Source organism: Vanessa cardui, chromosome 2 (assembly GCF_905220365.1).
Source record: "Vanessa cardui chromosome 2, ilVanCard2.1, whole genome shotgun sequence".
NCBI classification, from domain to species: domain Eukaryota; kingdom Metazoa; phylum Arthropoda; class Insecta; order Lepidoptera; family Nymphalidae; genus Vanessa; species Vanessa cardui.
The window spans coordinates 1,518,734-1,543,707 of record NC_061124.1 but is presented as its reverse complement, the minus strand read 5'-3'; the positions used below and the strand labels follow the sequence as shown (position 1 = coordinate 1,543,707).

Genomic DNA, 24,974 nt, shown 5'->3' with positions numbered 1-24,974 from the left:
ACGAAACCATACGGGAAATCTGCGTACCATATACGTTTATACGTAATACATTTTAATATGTATGTATAATCTATGCAAAGGCGGCCCATTGGTTAGGAAGCGTGTATCTTTACCGATGGTCCAAACCTTCTCCTCAATGGAAGAGGAGGCCTTAGCACACCAGTAATTTACAGGCTGTTGATGATATGCATGCATATAATAATAAATAATACATTTTGGGCGTTGATAACATTTCTGCAATGTTAAACGAAGAAATTAAAAGCCTTTTGGGCAGAAACTAATCACTCGGTAATTATTCCATCTGTAATTGTATTCATAATATATTAGTTGGGAAAACAAAAAAGTTAATATAATTATAGACTTTATGTTTGAGAATATAGCGTCTCAAATCCCTTAACCAAAGATAAAATGATCAATACTTCTTAGATACGCTTGTATTATCGTAAATGTGACCTTTGATTGAGGTGAGGAAAATATTTCTAAGACTGTACCGTCTCTCTTTCAAATTGATACATATATATAATTATTTTGGACGAGTATATGTCGCTAGGTCCTTGCTAAGCTGCTGAACTTCATTACATTTCTTCCTGACTAACCCTCCAAAGCCAAATTCCTATAAATTTGTACCAGTGAATGATTTTTATAGCACTTGGTAGGTGGCGTAGCCATCGGTTTAAAAAATAAATCAATGTCTTATTTAAACCGTACAAAATCGAGACGAGTATTAAAGTATATAAACATATTAATAATAATAATTACATAGGAATCTAGAAATGACATTGATTATAAATTACTATGGGCTGTTTGCACCATCTAGTATTTTTTATGCTATAAATTATGTCGTCTACGTAAAGTGTTGTCAGTTAAAGATCTTTGTAAGATAAGCCTTTGCAATTAGTGTCATTTACTTGTGGAAAAAAAAATATACAAATAAGTTTATCATCAATCAATTGGAATCAAATATTATCGTCTTTGGATTTCGTGTACCGGCTTTCAAACATCGCAAGTAAAATATATTTTCTCCGAAAGTACAACTTCATGAAATTTAAACAATAAACCGAAAGTTCGTAAACAATCCACTGCTGCTCCTTTCCTCTTGGGGGAGGAGAGTTTGTATCTTATTAACCAACGGTATACCAATGAGTATTCATGAAACCTGTACAAAAAACAATAAATCAGGGATATGAAAATTCAATCTCTTACTAGTGTTGAACTTTGAACCCACAATCTAAAGTAGAAATTCTAATGTTTTTTTATTATTCATTCGTGCTTTTGTTTCATCATTCATCTATCTTTAATTTTTTTTGTGTCAGTATATTCTGATTTCCAGACAGCAACACGATTTAATTTTGGAAATTTAAATGGAGCATCTCAACCTATTTTATTATCTGTCTTTAAAATGTTTGCAATTAAAGCAGTATTTAAAGCATAAATAATTAAAAATCCGTATTCTGGTACATGTGTTGATACCAGTTCCTGCGCCATTGAAGTGTCGTCCGTAACGAGTCGATCCGAGATAGCCTTACATTCCCATCTAACAGCTTGTTAGACCTGAACAATAAAATCACCCTTATCACGACGGATTAAGGCTCACAATTGATCCAGAAATTACCCTTTTAAAACTGTTTTATGTTGAAATTGTATTTCATCTCGTAGAGTATTCTATATACAGTATTTATATGGCGACATTGTAAAAAATGCTTCGTTATCGAGATTATCATAAATCAGATCTCATCTTTATCTATCTTTATCTTTTTGCCATATTCCGCAACAGATATTGTTAGAGAAAATACATCATGGTTTATTCTGAATATAATTACATAAAACAATATGTTACTTGCTTAATAAATCGCTAGCTTATAATCCAATAACATTTGAAAACAATATGATGAAAAGTTATGGAATTTTTCCATCGAAAGATTATCAGCAAAAGCCCGGAGTCTGGAAGTGGAAGTGTGTATTCTAACGTGTCTTTGAAAGCTCAAAAAGCTGTCGATCCTGCTATGGAATACTTTCTACACATATTGCATATTATAATTTAAATTACATAGTATAAAATAAAGTCGTTTAACGTTGTTTGTCCCTATGTATGCTTAGATCTTTAAAATTACGCAAAGGATTCTGATGCACTTTTTTTAGTAGATCGAGTAATTCGAGAGGAAGGATTTGTATGCAATACATGGAAAGTATAATAAAGCAACACTGATAATTTTAGAAGTTTCTAATATGATGTCGAAATTAAACAAATTCTGTGGTATATTTTGTATCAGTATTGCACGCGTGGGAAGCCGGGGCGAGTCGCTAGTAAGTTAAACAAATTCGATTGGATTATATTCCAAATCAAAGCGCATTAATTTATAATACAAAAATAATTAGATAACATTCTACATTCAAATCATCATTATTTAAAAATAGAATTAGTTTTAAAAACAGTATTTAATCAAAGTCTATTTTGAGATAGATGTATTCAAACAAGGCTATTTAAATGTTGCATTCTAACCTCGATATGTTTACATCCGTTACTCGCATGCAATCACGTCTGGCTGATGATGCTTAATAACAAGACTGTCAATGAGAGGTAATCAGCAGCAAAGAATTTAGAAATTGTTGTTATACTGTAGACAAAGTCATTATCTTTTATTAATTGTAATATATGTTACTTGTGTTGTGACAGCCTCGTTAGCCAGAGGCTATATATAAGGCGAAAACGCTGAGGGTCTACATTCAAACTCCAGAAATATTTTCATCGTGTCTCAGAAAGCAAGTTAAGTCTAGTCGTTAAGTCTTTGGTCCTATGTCTGAATGGGTGATCGTGTCAGATTTGTCATCCCATTAGATTGTGAGAGTGAGTCAATTATGAGTGCACCTATGTTTACGCACAAACTTGTGCACGATAATATTTCCTGCGTAATTAGCTGATCTCTCTTGAAATTGGTCACCGAAGAAGAAATCAGTCAGAACTAGATAAGTATCATCATTAATAGGCAGATAGACTGACAAATGGGCTATCTACTAGATGTGGCATGGCCACACTGTCCAATGAACAACCTGCTCTGTTGTAAAATAACTAGTATACTGTAAACACTTAGTTTCTCTAAATTCCACCAAATAAATAAATGGTTAAATTTCATATTATATAATTATTTATTTCATAAAGATATAGACAGTAAGAAAAATGAAAGTTAAGTATAAGCAAGTAGTACTTACTTCAATCGCTGCCAATCCTGTTATTTCAGATATCATGTCCCATGAACATTAGCTCATTTTTAAACTGGCACAGAGTAAAAAGTTCGGTGTCAGAGTAACAAATGAAAACCTTAAAAAAGGAGGTTTATGGAAAAACCTTTTTTGTTCTGAACCTCAATAATATTTGGTTTCTAGCATAATGTAAAGCTGAAAATAACTGGCAGTATACTCAGTAATTACTCCGCTTCAATAATCTTTTTATAGCCTATTTGAATTGAAGTAGGAATAAAGATAAATAAACCAAAGATTTATGCATACCACGCGACTTGCTAATAGCTTGGCAATATAATGCACTACTGACACTTCTTGATTAATATATCTTTATTTATAATACAACACTGTTACTTAACTGCTTATATCTTTAATTTTACTACCTAAGTTCCGATAACAACTTCCTCGTCATTCAAAATGCCATTATTCATAAATCCATAAAGAATATCATAGATTATTCAAATCCTCGATCAATTAATTCGCGTCAAATAATGTCAAATGTTATTTGTTTGTCTTTTGTCCTCTGACGGTTGAAACAGACTATAAATTAACAATATCCTAAAATAAATCATCATTTCAACAAACAGGCAAACATAGTTACTAATAACTTTTAACATTTATATTCGTCCGTAAACATGAAACGTAATAATAAAGTCAGTTTATGAAAATCCTATAAAATTACAACAAAAAAAAAAACCATATTTTTAAAGTCTTAAAAGTAACGTCCTCTTCAAAATCTATTGAGTGAATACCAATTATTTCTAAGTATATGTACGTATTATATCTCGACAGCTAGTCATACGTTGCGCGTTATGACAAAACGCGACAAATATGCGTACACGAGTATACACGATGATCGTGCAAAGCGTGCGCGCGCATACGTTCAACACACTCGTCATGCAATTACTAATAAAGTATTTTAATAAACATGAAGAGAAAACAATATGTTTATCATAGATTCAGTTACTAAGGTATATATTATAATATTTATTACATATTAGAAATAAAGAAACAGCATAATTTAAACTTTTATAGAAGTGTACATATAGGACGTTTTTTTGCGCAAATGAATCACAATTTGAGCAAACAAATTTCTTCAATGTGTTATGTAAAATTAAATAGATTTTAGCGTGTAAATAAGTGTGCGTGTTTATGTGTGTACGTGTGTTACCAGTTAGCCTTGCATTATAATAGTTGTAAGAGCATCCTAAGAATTTGATTTATTTAATGTCTGACCGCGCCGTAATAAATATGTTGGAAGATAAATTCCATACTTATATTAAGTGTTATGGTTTATTTATCTATAACGGTGAAGAATTTACTGGGCATCGTATTTCTAATACTAAATATAGAAGCGTACTTGTTTGTACTGTTTTGTACTGTGGTTAGTGTTTAGTTACAATAGTTACTACAAATATATATTTTATTTGCTTATTAAATGAAAATAGAACAGATTACTATTTTCAAAAGTGTTTTTAAAGGTGTCTTTACACAATAATATATAAAAATTTGAACAACAAGAAAAAACGACAAATTAATATGCGCTAAAAAGTAATAAAAATAATCGAATATTCAAAATATTTTTAGAATACTAAGTACTAAGTAAAATGAAAAGACAAATATTTGACTACTTAAAAGTCGATTTACAATTATATAATGTAGTTACAGTTATTGTTATTTTTGGTACCAAAAATACAGACGAATCCGTAACCTTCTGCTTTTTGAAGTCGGTTAAAAATTAAGTTTTGATGCAATATTTTTTTAAATAGGTACCGTAACTAGCCAATCAAAATTCTTAAATAATCAACCATCAAGCAAATAATTTATTCGAATAATCGATCTAAATATTTATGATCGTAAGTCAAAGTAATTATTTGTTATTACAACGGAAATCGTAAATAGTTGTCCGCTGCTAATTTACATGTTCAGCTTCCAAATTCGAGTCCTAATTGTTTTTTAAAGTAATCTCAATAAGCATACATTCTATACTAATATACATAATACATTCCGAACCAATGTTACTTTACATGACGATTCAAGTGCTGTCATGAGCTTACTTGAATAAATATTGAAAAAATGGGAAATACCTCATCATATAATGACTTTCAATTAAAACTATTTAATTTTCTGTACTTTTAAAATGGAAGTTAGAAGATATTTCACTGATAATGACGTTTTAAATATTTATATAATTTTCGAGTGTTTTGTTTTTTTTTACTTAAAGTTATAATAGACCAACATGAATCTGTATTTATTAATATTACCTGGTAGTTGACTTTTGTAAAACAATATGGCGGACACTTGTGGCGGGAACGCTTCGTCACATTGTCGTCTTAACTGTAACAATTAAAATAAAGATTAGTTTTTCATAGGAGATTAGCAAATTAAAATCTGAAAATATTTTTATAACTAGTTTTATTTCAATCTTTAAGTACATTCAATTAAGTAGTTATGGTGAGTACATAAATATTATTATATCAAAAAAAAACAACTGCTTAAGGGGTTATTGTTTTTTTTATCGAACAATTTATAATTTAGAAATATAATGAGATGCTACGATCTGTATCAATATTATGAATGCGAAAATGTCAGTTATCTCTTAATACCGCTAAAGTTGGAAAATATTCGTTACGGAGACAGTTTGAGTCCCGAGAAAGTACATAGGCTACTTTTCTTTAGCTAGCATATATATTACATAATAATCGACCAATAAAAAACATTTTATATATAATAACATCTTATGTGAAAGAGCAAATCCAACTATTGTGAAAGACCGTGGAATATGGGACACGAAGCTGATCTGAAGTGTTTCTAATGTGTAGAGCTGTATAGTTTTAATTTTTTTAATATGGCAATTCTGTGCACCGTGTCATAGTATGTAATAAAGTTCGTTTAATTAATGTGTTTATTATTTTGTCTTGATGAGAAATGATTGATGTATAACAGACCTTTTTCGTAATATAATTTAGCTGTTCATGAGTTTATTTCTTTTTATTCGTTCAAAAAATATATCAAAATGAAAATATAGTTTATTCAAGTAGGCTTATAAAAGCACTTGAATCGTCTTTTAACAACTATTTTAAGTGAAGCTACCACCGGTTCGGAAAGTAAATTCTACTGAGAAGAACCGGCATGAAAGTCAGTAGTTACTCTTTTTCAACATTTATAAATACAGTCTTGTTAATTACAATATGTATGTATGTAATTGAAGTTTGTAAGTTGAAGACAAAAGTAAACAGCCTTGTAAAAATTAATTGGTGGAAAAGAGTGACTTTCGTAATTCATTCCGGCTGCTTAAAGGTTTTGATGACCTCCGTGTTCGAGTGGTGTGGACACAGGTTTTCATGGGAACGCCACTCCGAGGTTCCGGATTCGATTTCCGGCCGAGTCGATGTAGATTACCCATAGTTTTCTATGTTGTCTTGGGTCTGGGTGTTTGTGGTACCGTCGTTACTTCTGATTTTCCATAACACAAGTGCTTAAGCTACTTACATTGGGGTCAGAGTAATGTACGTGATGTTGTCTCATATTTATTTATTTAACTAGATTTTGTATGTAGCATTATTTTTTCAAAATTTTTCAAAATTTATTTTTCAAAAGGACCTACAGGAACGATAAAGTTAATTTTTTAGAAGAAAAAAAAATATTGTTTTATTTTCAGAGTTAAGAAGGAAAAACACAACCATAAAACAATATAATTACATACGGACGTGAGAAGTTATACTTCTTCGGTGATTACAATAAAATAATCATAGTATACTTATTTATAACAAAATGATAATAATTATAATGTTAAAATATTTTTGTCTCGCCCAACAGAAATAACTAAGAAGAACAGAAGTAGAATATTTAATATCCTGATTTTAGTATTCATTTATGAAACATGAGAATTTTGATATTTTTACATCACAACACAAAACATTTGTTTTTAATATAAATAAATCGTACTTTTCACCGTGTTTTAAATCATTGTCTTGGTGGTAGGGCTTTGTGCAAGCCCGCCTGGGTAGGTACCACCCACTCATCAGATATCCGGCAAGAAGACATCGCAGGCAGAGGAGATCTTCGCTACTTTTCGAACTACAGTAGTTAATAACCTGATAATGTTAGAATAGTAACTACTGTAAATCTCTATACGCCAAATATAAAATATTACATTAAATTAAAAAAAGGCACGGGCAACACTGCCGTGGTAGGGTAAAAAAAAAAAAAAATTACAGGCACAAGGGACATAGCATCTTAGTTCCTAAGATTGGTGGCGCATTAACACACAACTGGTAAAAGAAATGAGCAAACGTCAAAAAAAATTCCTAACAAAACTTCTCTAAGAACAAACAGTATGTAGTTCTGTGCAAGACCGTCTCTGTAGGTACTAGCCACTCATCAGATATTCTACCACCAAGCTAGAATCCTTGATATTGTTGTGTCCTGATTTGAAAGTCACAGGCACAAGGGACATAACATCTTAGCTAGCTGAGGTAGTGCATTGGAGTTAGGGATTGTTAATATTTCTAACAGCGCTAATACCTGTGGGCGGTGGTGACTACTTGAAATCAGGAGGCCTATTTTCCGGTCCGCCTACCTATTACAATATAAAAAACAGATTCAGCAAATTGTTTGCAACTGTAACTTTAATTGAATTCATTAAAATAAAAGGAGTACTAGCTAATATTCAAATTACGAATAACACCATTAAAAAAAAAGTGGCTAAGTACGAGTCGGTATCGCCCATGAATGTGTTCCGTAACAGGAAGTAACAAGGTTTATTTTTATAAATTTATATATTTTTTTCATTTGAGTTGATTAAATAAAAAGTAAATTGCGGTTTTCGATTCATGACGTATTAAAAAAACTTCTTTCTAGATATTGTTCACATCCGTTTCAATGGATGCTTGCTGTTTTTGTGTGAAAATCTTAATGCAGTTCACAAAATACACCTACTTGCCAAGTTTCAACAGTACAGTTCTTATAATGTCGAAATGTGGCCGTGACATACGAACAGGCAGACAGACATGACGAATCTCTAAGGGTTACTTAACTACTAAGTTTCCCCAGTTCTTCTCGGTAGAATCTTCTTTCCGAACCGATGGTAGCATCTCTTAACATAGTTGATAAATGACGTTTCAAAAGTTTGTAAAATCCTACCCGCATAAAGTATATTTTGTTCTTTTTTTGGTTCCGATTTTTGTCGTTTGGCTACGGAACCCTAAAAATACAAAATGCACATGTCATCATTACACATTGTTTCCGAACACAAAAAGCTCACCGTTATTGATACAAAGGCTATCATCGCTCATCACCTTTGTATGTAGATACGAAGACAAGATAACAATACGGTTACACGCCTACCGGTATCTAATGCCTCTATATCTATATCTATATCTATATCTATTGGAACACGACTTTATTTATCTTTAAATCTAGTTATACATACTCAGAAGATATATCAAGCTAAGATGAATGATTGAACGGTTCCTATAAAAGGTCTTCAAATATATATCCAATATTATTTTACTGGAAACACTTTTCAAGCCAAAATGACCGTTGCTGCAATTTGTATGTACTGATTCCAGTAAAGAGTTTTATTGGAATTTGTTTTATTTATTGGCAGGAACTTAATATAATTTATGTGTGACTGGCATAAAACACACACTAAGTTGATTTAGCTGGATATAGGAGAATTAAATTTTCTATTGAATGTAATTTTCCTTACGTAACGTAGATGATAAGAGAGGATCTTTCAAAAGTGTAAAGGGACAAATGAGGATGAATCATGAATCTGGGATGAATCTGGAAATCTGGAATTCATCAATTGTGATGTATGAAATATGAAAATTAATCGTGTGGCTATAGTTTTACCCTAAAAGATTGTTATTTTTTTCTAATTCATCACGTTACGTTTTGAATATCCAAAATGCCTAAAAAACGATGATAGGATATTGAAAAATGAACTATAAGGAATACTCACAAATTCGACGACAAGTAACTCTTGCTATCTTTATAATATTAGATCCAGAGATATAGAAACCTGCCATATAAACCCCACTGAATATGTATAATATTCTTAAGCAAATTTTCATATAATCTTTATGTTTTTCCTTAGTGAACTTAAAATACCCAGATTTGAGCCGAAATTCGTCAAAGTCACCGCGTTATTTCGATTCGAATAGTTATAATACAATACAAATGGTAACTAAGGCGATATAAGTATACAACTTAATTGTGATAACCGGATTAATTTAAAAATCCCTCAGATGCGTTTGCTAAACAACTATTACGTTTTACAGCAACATATACTTTATTATTTATCAGCATAATAATGTGGTTGTGATGACACATGTTTATTCTATTCATCGATTTAATTACGGGAAATATTTTTGTAATTTTATTACTCATTAATCATTATATATGTCATAAGAATTACCTTTATATTACAGGTTATACTTATTTGAAGGCTCGTCTGATTATGCACAGCAACCTATTACAACTAAAAGGCAGCACGTGCTATGGTTCTAGGGGAGGTCCAATCTAGCGAAAAAGACAGTGTCAACAAATCCAGCCTTAATGTTGTCTTAAATTTTCGCGATTATTACACATTTAAATTAATTATAACGGATGAATCGCGTATATTAATTATTTTTAAACATCCCGACGTTTCGAGCACTTTGCAGTGTTCGTGGTCACGGGTAGACTAAGATGACATTTGTCTATTTGAAGAACAAAGGAAATATTATTAACAACTACCGCCAACGATTTCTCAATTGATATCTTGAGTAACGTTCCGGTTGCACGCAGAAGGCACTAACTGTATCTTTAGGTCTTGCAGTCTGTTGGATTTGGGATTTTAAATTTTTAATAAGTGGATCCCAGGTGTTAGAAAGTCTCCAACCATCTTCTCTATTGAAGTTCGGATGTTTTTGAATTTCAATAGCCTCGCGTATCATTCTAGGAATGAATCTGTGTTCTCTAGCGAGGATCTGTGGTTTATCAAATCGGATAAAATGGTTAGGTTTATCCAGAGCATGTTCACAGACTGCAGACTTTGAAGAACGCCTATTTTTGACATCTCCTATATGTTCCTTGACCCTGGTACCGATGCTTCTCTTTGTTTGGCCTATGTAAGATAAACCACACTCACATTCGAGTTTATATACTCCTGCAGTTTGCAAAGGGATATTACTTTTGATAGGTCTCAAGAACTGGCTCACTTTCTTATGAGGCTTGTAAACGGTTTTAATCGAAGCTCGCTTCAAGATGTTGCCAATCCTGTCTGTAACTCCTTTCACATATGGTAGAAATGCAGGTTGTCGCTCAACTGTGGGTGGCTTGATACGGCTTCTGCGATGCTGGCGAGGCACGGGCAGCTTGTTCTGATGGAGTGCAAGCTTGACCTGACGTAGCTCGTCCTCTAGGTGTTCAGCATCGCAGAGATGGTGGGCTCTCTGAAACAAAGATTTGCCAACGGTAGCTAACTGACTAGGGTGGTGGTGCGAGTCACCATTGAGGTATTTGTTGGTGTGTGTGGGTTTCCTATAAACTGTGTGACTTAATGTATTATCAGGATTCTTGATAATAAGGATATCAAGGAAAGCTAAAGAATTATTTGCCTCTAATTCCATAGTAAATTGAATGTTTTTATTTATAGAATTAAGATGTACTAAAAATGCAGATGTCAGATCACTAGGTAATATTGTGAAAGTGTCATCTACGTACCGTTTATAAAACCTAGGTGTTATTGGTCCGGAGCGAAGAGCCCTCTCCTCCAGGTCTTCCATGAATAAATCGGCGACCACGGGGGATACTGGAGAACCCATGGCTACCCCGTCAACTTGTACATAGAATTCATCATTCCACAATAAATAACCTGATGTGAGGCAGTGATGTAACAGCTCTGCATATTCAATAGGCATGTTGTGTGTCTGTAGCTTCCTCTTAACAATTTCGATGCAGTCTTGTATGGGTAAGCATGTAAACAATGACTGGACATCAAAACTAACCATTTTCTCATTGTTGGTTAATTTAAGGTCTTTGATTTCACCAACAAACTGGTAAGAATCCTTGACATACGCCGCAGTGTGTCCTCGGAGGGATGATAATATCCTTGCTATGTGTTGAGCCAATCTATATGTTGGTGTATCGATTTGGCTTACAATAGGACGCAGCGGAGCACCAGTTTTATGGATCTTAGGTAACCCATACAGTTTTGGCGGCTTTGCACATGTAGGCACGAGTGATTTTTTGTCCAGATTTAATTTCTCTTGATGTTTTGATATTAACGCGGATGTCTTTTTAAGAATATTATTTGTAGGATCTTTATTTACTTTTTTATAAGTTTTAACATCCGATAGAATCGAGGAAATTTTCTGGTTATAATCACACGTATCCATCACAACGGTCGCGTTTCCCTTATCTGCTCGGAGGACTGTAATGTCTTTATTGTTGCGTAGGTTCTTCAGAGCAATAGATTCATCACGAGTAAGGTTTCTTTTCGTATAACAATTAACATTAACATTAATTTATATTAACATTGCAAATAATGTCTTCAAACGGTATTTTTGAAGACATTATTTGCAATGTGGAGGAGTGTCTTTTCAAAAATAACATCACAAAGGAAGACTCGGAAGCTATTCGACAGGACATCTCGAGTGTTTTACGTCGAAGCCGGCCACCGAAAAGAAACCTTACTCGTGATGAATCTATTGCTCTGAAGAACCTACGCAACAATAAAGACATTACAGTCCTCCGAGCAGATAAGGGAAACGCGACCGTTGTGATGGATACGTGTGATTATAACCAGAAAATTTCCTCGATTCTATCGGATGTTAAAACTTATAAAAAAGTAAATAAAGATCCTACAAATAATATTCTTAAAAAGACATCCGCGTTAATATCAAAACATCAAGAGAAATTAAATCTGGACAAAAAATCACTCGTGCCTACATGTGCAAAGCCGCCAAAACTGTATGGGTTACCTAAGATCCATAAAACTGGTGCTCCGCTGCGTCCTATTGTAAGCCAAATCGATACACCAACATATAGATTGGCTCAACACATAGCAAGGATATTATCACCCCTCCGAGGACACACTGCGGCGTATGTCAAGGATTCTTACCAGTTTGTTGGTGAAATCAAAGACCTTAAATTAACCAACAATGAGAAAATGGTTAGTTTTGATGTCCAGTCATTGTTTACATGCTTACCCATACAAGACTGCATCGAAATTGTTAAGAGGAAGCTACAGACACACAACATGCCTATTGAATATGCAGAGCTGTTACATCACTGCCTCACATCAGGTTATTTATTGTGGAATGATGAATTCTATGTACAAGTTGACGGGGTAGCCATGGGTTCTCCAGTATCCCCCGTGGTCGCCGATTTATTCATGGAAGACCTGGAGGAGAGGGCTCTTCGCTCCGGACCAATAACACCTAGGTTTTATAAACGGTACGTAGATGACACTTTCACAATATTACCTAGTGATCTGACATCTGCATTTTTAGTACATCTTAATTCTATAAATAAAAACATTCAATTTACTATGGAATTAGAGGCAAATAATTCTTTAGCTTTCCTTGATATCCTTATTATCAAGAATCCTGATAATACATTAAGTCACACAGTTTATAGGAAACCCACACACACCGACAAATACCTCAATGGTGACTCGCACCACCACCCTAGTCAGTTAGCTACCGTTGGCAAATCTTTGTTTCAGAGAGCCCACCATCTCTGCGATGCTGAACACCTAGAGGACGAGCTACGTCAGGTCAAGCTTGCACTCCATCAGAACAAGCTGCCCGTGCCTCGCCAGCATCGCAGAAGCCGTATCAAGCCACCCACAGTTGAGCGACAACCTGCATTTCTACCATATGTGAAAGGAGTTACAGACAGGATTGGCAACATCTTGAAGCGAGCTTCGATTAAAACCGTTTACAAGCCTCATAAGAAAGTGAGCCAGTTCTTGAGACCTATCAAAAGTAATATCCCTTTGCAAACTGCAGGAGTATATAAACTCGAATGTGAGTGTGGTTTATCTTACATAGGCCAAACAAAGAGAAGCATCGGTACCAGGGTCAAGGAACATATAGGAGATGTCAAAAATAGGCGTTCTTCAAAGTCTGCAGTCTGTGAACATGCTCTGGATAAACCTAACCATTTTATCCGATTTGATAAACCACAGATCCTCGCTAGAGAACACAGATTCATTCCTAGAATGATACGCGAGGCTATTGAAATTCAAAAACATCCGAACTTCAATAGAGAAGATGGTTGGAGACTTTCTAACACCTGGGATCCACTTATTAAAAATTTAAAATCCCAAATCCAACAGACTGCAAGACCTAAAGATACAGTTAGTGCCTTCTGCGTGCAACCGGAACGTTACTCAAGATATCAATTGAGAAATCGTTGGCGGTAGTTGTTAATAATATTTCCTTTGTTCTTCAAATAGACAAATGTCATCTTAGTCTACCCGTGACCACGAACACTGCAAAGTGCTCGAAACGTCGGGATGTTTAAAAATAATTAATATACGCGATTCATCCGTTATAATTAGGTTTATTTAAAAATCCAGCCTTCACAAAAACAATATGGCTACCACATTATTGACATCTATACTAATATAAAATTCGAAAATAACTTTGTCTGTTACCTCTTTAAGCCTCTGGACTGATTTAGATGAAATAGTTTGAGTCTCAGAGAAGGACATAGGTATATTTTTAAATTCACTCCTCGGTGGTAAAATGGGGGATGAAAAGGGCAGTTTATAAAGTATTGTTATAAAGCCATAGGTTAATATAGCTAATTTTAATTAGTTTATATAACTTAATAGTACCCCGTAGGGGTCCTACTAATAGATAGAAGCATGTTATAAGGAATCAGTTGCATATTTATAAATATGTACATGAATAAAGATATAAGACGTGACTTATATTATTAGGTTTTATGAGATCCTATAATAATATCAAATTACATATATTTTTATACAGATATAAGATAAAATATGTCATTTGTTCAACAGTCTCAAGCACATTAAAACTCTATGTAGATATTGCGGATACATGTTATCCACTAAAAAAATATTATTTTTAACGATTTATAATTGTGGATAATTTTCGATTGGTTCTATGATAGACTTTGAATTTCTTAAAATAGATAATATAATACACATCAAACTTAAACAAGACACACTAGTACATTGTAAACAGGAAATAATCATTACTGTCCGAGACGAGACGTTAAGTAAAAAATTAAAATGCTAAATAAACAACGAGTCAGTCGCAAAGATTCGCACACTCGTACCGGAAGACGTGAACACATAAAACAAATGTTTAACCGATGCCGCACAAGATGTTAATTCCCTGACTCACCCGACCATTGTCATTCTATGCAACACTGTACGCTAACAATGCCACTTGTAAACGCATCGAACATCAACCAATACCTAGAAACGCGGCTCCTGCTTACTTCTCTATATGCAGGGTTCATACAAGCGATAAAAAATGTCTGACCCGTTCGTATCAATGGTACAAAAATTGTCCTTAAAAAAATACGAAAAACTTGTACATTTGTAAAAAAATACAAATGCTAGAGCTGAGATGGCCCAGTGGTGAGAGCACGCGCACTTTAACCGATGACGTCGGGTCCTAAACCAGACAAACACCACTATATATATATATATATATATATGTGCTTAATTTGTGTTTAATTCATCTCGTGCTCGGAGGTGAAGGAAACCATCGTGAGGAAACCTGCATGTATCTAATTTCATCGAAATTCTGCCACATGTGCATGCCACAAATCCGCATTGGAATTTGGTGGAATATGATCCAAACCCTCTCCTAAATGGAAGAGGAGGCCTTACCCAAGCTGTGGGAAATTTACAGGCTATTACTTTTTTTTTTACTACAAATGACTACTTGGTATGACTAACATTTCTACCAGCATTTTCTCGGTGGGAAATATTAATCACCCCATATGTCAACAGTGGGGGGATTGTATACATATGTCATATAAAAATATTTTACAACAATTTCATCCAACGTTTTGTTACAAACATATTGAATTTGTCATTAATATTTGAGCCGTTAATTTGCTTCAGCGGTTTCCAATCCGGCTTCGGCTTTGAATTTTCTGTAATATGTAAATATATTCCGATCGAATTATCTTTTACTTTAATTCAAGAATATGAAATATGGTAAATCTGAATATTATTTTTCCAGTCCCTACTATATGAAGAAAACGTAAAAAAAAAATTAAATCCTAAGTTGAAAATCATAAATCGATTAACAATGATCATTCGATTCCAGACTTTAATAATTAATATTCTAAAATATAATTTTACAAAATATTATCATTCGCTTAAAATATCATACATATTTACGACAAAATCAAAATCAAAATAAACTTTATTCAAGTAGGCTTTCACAAGGACTTTTGAAACACATTTTACAATTAAGTGAAATAACCACCGGTTCGGAAAGTAGATTCTGCCGAGAAGAACCGGCAAGAAACTCAGTAGTTACTCTTTTTCTACATTTAATAAATACAAAGTCATGTCATGACACACACGAACTGCCATTTAAAGAATACATTCATGTATACACACAATATAATATTTTATGCCTTTTTCGCCATAATCAGATAAAAGTTCAGTTGTTTATGAACCAAAAAAAGTTTATGTGAACATCGAAATCATACTCGAATAAAATATACGTACATTTCTTTCAAGCATATTCTTATGTTATCGACCTGATAATGTATTCCATCAACGTGCTATTTGTCATCCTCACGTCAAAATTTAAGGTAGTGTACATACAATAGAAATAAACTTGAAATATGTACGAGTCTCTTTCTCTACCTTGCGTACTAAGCCTAAAAATAAAAGCAATTAAATATTCAAACACATATTTGTAGAATTGTTTTTATATATAATTAATTTACTTTAAATATATTTAGGAAACATACTGCGGCCAAATTTCTGACAAGTATTAATTACGCAAAAGTTACCTTTTTATTATTTTCGTATTGGCAAGGGTATGATTTGATTATGCCAAGAAAACAATTTTGACAACTGTTAATTTATATATAATCTACATAAAATCTCTTTAATTTATTGTCAGCCATAATATAGGTTATAAGGTACTTTACCTTACGAGGATTCTTATAACTACCAAAGCCAACACATAGAAACGGCCATAAAATCATAGTTTATACAGAAAATGCACATTCCGTAAGATTATAATAAATGTTGCTATCTGTGCACGTATCGCACATGTCATTAAACAAATGGGTGCACGTTAAACCATATTGAGATGCAAAAACGTGAGATATACACATATCGTTAATCGCGAACCTTCTGAATGACCATATTCTATTATTTTTTTGCAATGTACGACATTAAACAGCCAGTCGTGTAAATGACAATTTTCACTTTATAGTTTCACGCTTGACTAAAAACGGTCTCGGATAAGATTTTCTCGGATGTAAATTGACTTTGGATTCGCTTGAATGAATCAAAACGTTGTAATGTGATATAGTTATAAGATGTTATAGAGAAGGCGACACCTAAATCCAGGGTAAGCAACATCTGACCCCGTAGGAAAACTTGGCATCTACATTTTATATATGCATTAAAAGAAAGCTGATTTACTTTACTGGTGGGTCACAATAGTATGTATTATTGCTAAGTATTTTACTTCAAAGGTAACAATAAGCTGCAAAATGGGCCGTAGACTAAATAATGTTATAGAAATGTCACGAGGTGATATTTATTTTTCTTAAATCTAAAAGCTTATTCTAAAGTGTGTTTTCATTGCAATAAGCAGCAAAGGTATAGTAAGATTTAGACCTACTCTCTATCTACTCGTCCCTATGATAAAAAATGTATCCAACAATCATTTGTATTGATTTTAAGTCACGAACAGTAAATATTAACATTACCTTACCATTTATAGTGTGACTGTGATAATAGCTCGAGTGATGACACTGAACTTCTTTTAATACAAAAATACTAAATTGTGTCTTACTTTCTAATATATTTAGTGACTGAGCATTTTTTAAAGCAAATTTCCGTGCAATGTTGAAGTCAGTTATAACTTTACGTATAAGTATTACGCCTCGACACTTTTTACAACTTATCAAAGTCACATAAACCTGTTTAGTTCACAACAGCGACCTTCATCTTTTATATAAAAAACTAAATGATTAAAGCACATGCAAAAAGTCATACTATCTTTTATTTACACAATGTAACAAAAAGAATAAAGAATTTTGCTGGTAAACATCTCGGCCGCCATCTTTGACTCGTTTGACACGGCCGGTCGAGTCTCTCGGACGAGTACTCGCCTACGATGTAAAGATAATTCCAGCCTGATTTCCAGTTCTGTTCTAATAAACATCGAGTATGTTTATTTTCACGACTGTCCAAGTGATCATTTAGATTACTATGTGATGTTACTATTTCTAGTTTGCTGTATTCTTTTAACATAAATGCATTAAAAATAGAATCCATTATCTTGTTTCATTGACGGGACCAGGGAGGAAAGGAAATGCTACAAGAAAAATAATTTTTTTTGTGGTTTTTATTCATGGCAAAATGCACAGATTATTTAAAAAAATCTTGTTAAGATTACATTGAAAACTTTAACAGCTTCTGTCATTTATTCTCTTAATGATATACATATAATGTAATAAAGCTGGAGAAGTGTGTATACTCCGTATTAATGAGTTTTATACTTCAATTACTAAATCCACCGAAGGGTATACGTATTTACATTCGAAAACATCAAAAAATCGTTCGAGAAATAATAAATATTGAAAGCTGTTGCATAATAAAATAGTTTATATGCCATTCTAAAAAAAGTCTAGTTAATAACCAATTTAGCCCTTAGCCTTTTGATAATTATTAGAACCTCGGTAATGGCCCGAAGTTTCAAGTTGGCTTGAAATTAAACCCGCAATCTTTAGATTTACATGTTCTAGCTACTGGGCAGAGGCGCGCAACATAATCCTAAGTGCCGTATTATGATGACATTTCTAACAAACTCCCTGTTCTACGAAACACACTACAAAGTATGTCGCTATGTTAATCTGTCTAACTAAACTCCAATTATGACGAAGGAACGTCATATTAATGAGATCTTTATTGAGTCATATGTTGAATAGATCCGGTAGCGAGTTAAATGACTCAATATTATTTTACACTTGAATTATATTAGTAGGTTCACCAAAGGATAGTAATAATTACTATGAAATCGGAATTGATATTTGGTAAAATTTGGCAACGAACTTGCTTCCATTTCAGTCGGTCCTAATTTTACAGAAGGTATTTTTAATTACATTTTATGTTTCAATTAGTTACTTCTCAATGTAAACATTTTTTTTAAATCATATCCGCTTATAACGACAACAAAAAATATAGCAAGATTGTTAAGATGTTTGTAAATTGATAATTTAGTGATATGAAATCAGTGGGTTATTTTTTTAATGAAAATGTTAAAGGTATATTCGTTAAGCATATTGCAAGTTTTCCGTTTAGTAAGCGACCGGGCGTCAGTCGTGGGCGTCATGGTGACCAATTACTCATTTCCGGTCGCGGATGTCATAATGACTTATGTACATCGTGCCCTTGAATATTTTCTTAGCAACAAAGAAAATATTTTGACCTTTAAAAAGTGCAAAATCATACATTTTTTAAAATGTCGATGAATAAATATTCAACCTAAAATATTTCGTAAACTTTTTGAGCTGACCTTGGCTCAATAAGCCTAAAATAGTTAACATAATAAGTATAATTTTACGTATTATATTACGTAACAAAAAATGCACCGGTATCTATTAATAGAATTAAGCCTTCTGTAATGTAATACTAAAAGTTAAAAAGTTATAATTTAAAAAGTTGGATTACAAAAAAAATGTCAAAAGGACAAAATGCGTACAGTTTGCCTAACCAAACGTGAAAAAGAAAACTTAAAACTAATTTGAAACAATAGTGGAATTATGTAATTAACATGATGGAAAGAATAACTAATGACTTTCTTGCAGGTTCTTCTTGGTAGAGTCTACTTTCTTAATTTGGTCGATTTTCATTTAATTCATAAAATTTAAAAACCAAAATTTTAAAAACATATGTATATAAATTAATTTTTTTTTTATTACTGTAATAATAACACTGTAATTAATTTATATTTATAGTGAGTTACAAAATTATCGAAATATTAAGTAATGAAATCGTTTTGTGTCTGTACCATAGAAAAGATTTCAACGATACGATATATCAAAACAGCGGAAAACTACTTTTTCCCCTAAAATAAAATGCTATATATTTTTCATTCCATTTATTGTATTTAAGTGTTTATGTATAATGTAAATTTATTTATGAAGACTATTAATATTTTATTACATTGTAAGCAGTTCCCTTATTCAAATATTTGATACTAAATTTCATTTTAAGGATCCGTAGTTAAGTAGGAAGAAGTATTCTATATATATATACTTCCAATTAAATAAATATTTAATTCAATTCTAAGTAAAACAGTACGTAAGCTGGTAAACAAAGCGCTCATCTATCCTTATATTATAAATTCGAAAGTAACTTTGTATGTTTTTAAACATTTCCTGAACCTTTTAATTTAAGTGAAGTGTTTGGTGAAGTACCGTCTTAAATAAATAACACATTTTCAAATTAAACAAATGATTTACAACAAGTATATCAGTTTTTAAGTACGTATCTGATGTTGATCATTACAATAAAAATATCATGTAATCATATGTTAAGGAAAATGATATTAGGAAATCTGTGTATCATATATTATTTAGCGGAAAAATAAGTATAACACCTAGACAAAAGTATAGTGTATTCTGTAACAACAACTCGAAATTCACCACGAAACTCGGCCGTGACATTTCAAAATGTCATATGACTATGACTTTGTCTATAATCATTGTTACATTTATTGTATACACACATTAAAATGGTGTATCGTCGTAAGACAGTTATCAGATTTCATTATAAATGAATTCTATCAAAATCGCAATGCAGGGGATAAAACCGGAAGTGAGTTCTTTTCGAAATTATTCATTAAATACACCAAGACCCAAAAAAAATTGCTATCGCTATTTATGACTTTAAATCGAAGAAAAAAGGAAAATAGATTAATCAAACTCAGTTGTATCCTTTAAAACATTCTTTACTTTTGCGAGTTATATATGTAACTTTAAAACTTATGAGTATTATAAGAAATATTCCATGTACAACGGAATGAAATACAGCTTCGCTTTGGTTCTTGTTAGCAAGAATAGTCAATATTGTATGCAAACATCGATCGTCACTGCCTAGCACAGAGGTACGAGATAAACAATGCCTTTATCCTTCTTAGAACTGCTAGATAATACATTATTGGTCGTCAAATAAAGCTACAAGATAAGTGATTGGATTTACCAAAGATAATTATTTAACCTATTTATTCATACATTGCAAAGGCTTGTATATAAAAATATATAAATATAAGCACTTCGGTAGCATAGCAATTCTTAAAAATATGTTTATAGAAATAACAATAATAATAGCTACTGTATAAAACGCGTGGAATGGTGGTAAGAATGCTGTACTTTTTCAATTTCGCATTTCCGATCCTCTGAGTGAAAAATGAGCCACCAGCCCTTCTTTCACCAATTGAAATTAATAATATTAATATGACCATCTTAATCCAGATTGCAGGGAAAAATGCCCGGTTGCCGAGCGGAACTAAATCTTGGACCATTAATGAAGGGCTCTAGGAGGTCTCATAAAAAACTGGGTTTGAACACGCAATCATCGGTTAAGATGAACGCGTTCTAACCACAGGGCCATCTCAGCTCAATTTAAAATTTAGTCAAAAAGTTTTCAAATATTGCACCATTAATTAATATTTGCTTCTACATAAATGTATATGTCGAAGCATCGAAAAGTTTAAGTAGGATTTCTTTATTTTTTCAACGACAATATAACGTAGAAAACATGACAAGAAAGACATTTTTAGAATATATCGAAGGAGAGATATTACAGACGTGAACTACTAGACTTATATTTGGAATATCATGTCTGATATCGAGATATTATCTTGATCGCACAACTATTTTAGCTTATATTTCAATAGCCAATGAAAATGAAGGCGGATATTGCGTCGAATCTAAATATGTACGGAATACGAGCGGAGAAATCGATTGACGCTCTACATATATAGTTTATGTAAATAAAACACTTTATTTAAAAAGTATTGAAATTAAAATCCTCAACTGATTATATCGTATAATACTTTTTAGTACTTGAGATTAAAATATCGATTTTTATTAAAAAACTAACTTTTATAACGAATGATCAGATATTTCCACCTGCCTAAAAAAATGGTTGATGACACAACGCAAAGTTGCCACGCCCAGTTGAGAAGATTATGTCATGACCTAAGAGCTAATAATTCAGAGGAAGCGCTAACGAAAAAAGCTGGCTTGTAACCTTACCAATCACTTTTCGGGTAACACTTCGTTACATAGTATAAAACAAAGTCGCTTTACGCTGTCTGTCCCTGTATGTTTAGATCTTTAAAATTATACAACGGAATTTGATGCGGTTATTTTAATAGATTGATATATTTTTGATTTCTTATAATGGAGAAATACTAATAATTTTAGAGGTTTCTAAAGTGATGATAAAAACTCATTCTGTAGTATCTTTAGTCGGAGAAGTCGGGGCGGGTCGCTATTTTTTAATTAATTTTAAAAAATGATGACGTGCTTAAACCGCGTTTGTTTATATGAGATTTAATTTTATCGTATACAAATTATTGTAAAATTAGTTTCAGTTTAAAATTGTAACTAATAATAATCTACGTTACGTTAAAGCATTTTTTAAAATATAAAACTTAAAATATTTAAAAAAAAAATTTAAAGATAATAATAAAAAATTAAGTTCAAATTTCATTTCGAATTAAAATAAAATTAGAAAAAAAATACACATTATATTGAATTTTAATTAAATTTGAAATCTTATCTTATTTACGAAATAAATATTGTTGTTAGGTACACAAATGGAATAAGAATTATGACGCATGGCTGTAAAGGAAAATACGGTGCCTCTGCAGTCTACACATTATGAATAATAATGACAAATATATTTTTTCAATATAATCTTATATCAACAATTGAGTAACGCTTTGTAATGCTAAAGTACAAGTAAAACTCTTTTTGAATGTAAATAACTTATTTTTATTTGAGTACTCAACATGTTTTATTATAAGAGACATAACCTCGTTCATTGTTAACATCTGATTTGAATCATTAATTACACTGCTCCAATCAAAGTTTTCTACTGGGGCAAAAGTATAAGAGCATAAGCGCGTTGCTATGGCAACCAAACTATTTGATGTTAAAACTTCTCAAAAATTTAAAGGAATTTTAAGGAAGATAACTTAAATACTTTAAATGTTTTTTTTTTATTTCAACATGCTATAGATTTAATCGACATGTGTAGTCCCACTCTTACGGATTGCACTTTTAAATTTTTTAGTCAAAAGTCATCTGGCAACACTTAACGATAAAGTCCTACAACGACGAACTTGAACTACCAGTAAAAGAATATAAATACAATATTCAATAGACCGTGTGACACAAATAATGCAGTTATTCCTGAGTGTTACCGTTTAATAATTACTGTCAAAGTCAAGCATCCACGCCAACCGGCAATTACGTAAGCTACAAATACCGATTACATAAATTACAGTGTAGGATTACAAGTATTACAATCGGTAATTATGTTATTACCGTGTACTAAGAAGTGACGTATTGCCGAATTATCGGACATTTGGGGCGAAAGCATGAATGAGCGAGTGGGCGTGTCTCGAAATGTTCGCCGTATTTATTAATTTATTTAACTTTTTATCCTGTTTCAAAGTGTAATGTGTGTAATGTTCAAGTTTTTCTTTTAAGAACTGTATTGTTTTATAATTAAATAACAGTCTGTAGTACAAATATACAAAAAACTAGTTTTTACAATAATATTAACAATGTTCAGCCGTGGACAGTTAATGATATATTTTTAATTAAGTTTTTATAATCAAAAAATAAATAACAAGCAAAACTACATAATGAAATGAAATTACCGAGCGAACTGTTAACATAACTCTGTTAAAATAAAATAAAAACTGACGCTTAAAATAGCAAACTAGTAAGAAAAAATATTTAAAGATGGCGGAATTAAATCTTCAGCTCGCGCCATAAATCGTCGGGCATAGACAAGCAACATTGCATTCTGTTCTATATTGTCTCTGGCCCACATACACTTTCTTGGACAAATGTTAAAAAACATTAATAAAAAACGAACTTAATGAGTATACACTTAGAGTCTATTTTTGTCTATATTAAATATAGTGCTTTAAGCTACGGTCTGCGATGACAATCAGGGTAATCTCCCGTAGTTTTATTGTGTGTAGCGTTGTAAAGCTGGAGGCGTATCGCGTGAATTATTATTATTGTTTTAATTGATACAAGATGAGCGTGAAATAGTACGGGCGTATTAAAGGGTCCTGATATATCGTCTAAAGCGAACAACATCACTTATAAATTGGATGTGTGCGAAGATACGCGAATATGTGATAACTTTTATTGTTATTTTAAGTGGAAATCGCTTCATACATATTGTTCAATCTCATGAAAAAGGTGCTCATTTTGTCATTATTATAAACAATCTAATACATTCAATAGACTTTTTAAGGGACTACAGATGTTGACAAACGAATATTATAACAGATTAAAAATAACCAATCTGTCAAATACTCAATTAAAACATTGTATAATTACCTCGTTTATTTGACGTCAGCTGTCACCTGTGAGGGCGGCATTGAAGTCAGTCGATATCTGCACAAGAAAAAGCAAGTCAGTCGTGTTTAATTAAGCGTAAAAAAACACAGACTAGTAAATTTATTTACAGAAAATAACTGTTAATTTATGTCTGACGTTGGGCTATTTATAATCTGTGGTTTCTGATTATGGTCTGTGGATAAATAAATACTAGGACCCGCCCTTTCACGGCCACGGCTATATTAATAGAATAAAGAGTATTTATATAACCTTTTTTTTATCTTCTAAATAAACTGCAATGCATTAATAGACATATGTTATGTCTACCTACTGAATATAGTTTTAGCTCTGTATACAATTCCCGTAATTACAATTGAAATATACAGAATAAATATTTATTTTATTTTAATCGTCAGATATGTTATAATCTACGGTATTTTTTTCAACGGAATAGGTTGGCGAACGAACATATGGACCACCTGATGGTAAGTGGTCACCATCACCCATAGACAATGACGCTGTAAGATATGTTTACTCTTCCTTTCATCGTCAATGCGCCACCAACCTTGGGAACTAAGATGCTATATCCCTTGTGCCTGTAGTTACACTGGCTCACTCACCCTTCTAATCGGAACACAACAATGCTGCGTACTGTTTTTTAGCGGTAGAATATCTGATGAGTGGGTGGTACCTACCCAGACGGGCATGCACAAAGCCCTACCACCAAGTAACCTATAAGAACTTTATATAACTGAATAAGCTATTTTTAATAAATTATAAAATTATTAAACGCATTTATTTTAAATGCTTTTAAAACATAATATGACAAGAACAAGAAATTTCTTTTATTAAAAAACCTTCCAAACTTAAGTATTATATTCATTGCAAAAAGTTTTTTTTCT

At 32.3% G+C, this 24,974-nt stretch overlaps 1 protein-coding gene across 4 annotated transcripts in view; it reads right to left on the bottom strand.

Annotated features, from left to right (window-relative positions):
* LOC124542637 overlaps positions 1 to 24,974 on the bottom strand; it is an 83,236-nt gene that overhangs the window by 34,905 nt on the left and 23,357 nt on the right. For 3 of the 4 annotated variants that reach the window (XM_047120566.1, XM_047120584.1, XM_047120581.1), the window contains exons 2-3: positions 24,073 to 24,129; positions 5,502 to 5,574 (exon numbers count right to left, since the gene is read on the bottom strand). The gene's annotated coding sequence lies outside the window, so the exon portion shown is untranslated. The remainder of the gene's footprint in view (positions 1 to 5,501; positions 5,575 to 24,072; positions 24,130 to 24,974) is intronic. The other variant, XM_047120570.1, reaches the window with a different exon arrangement.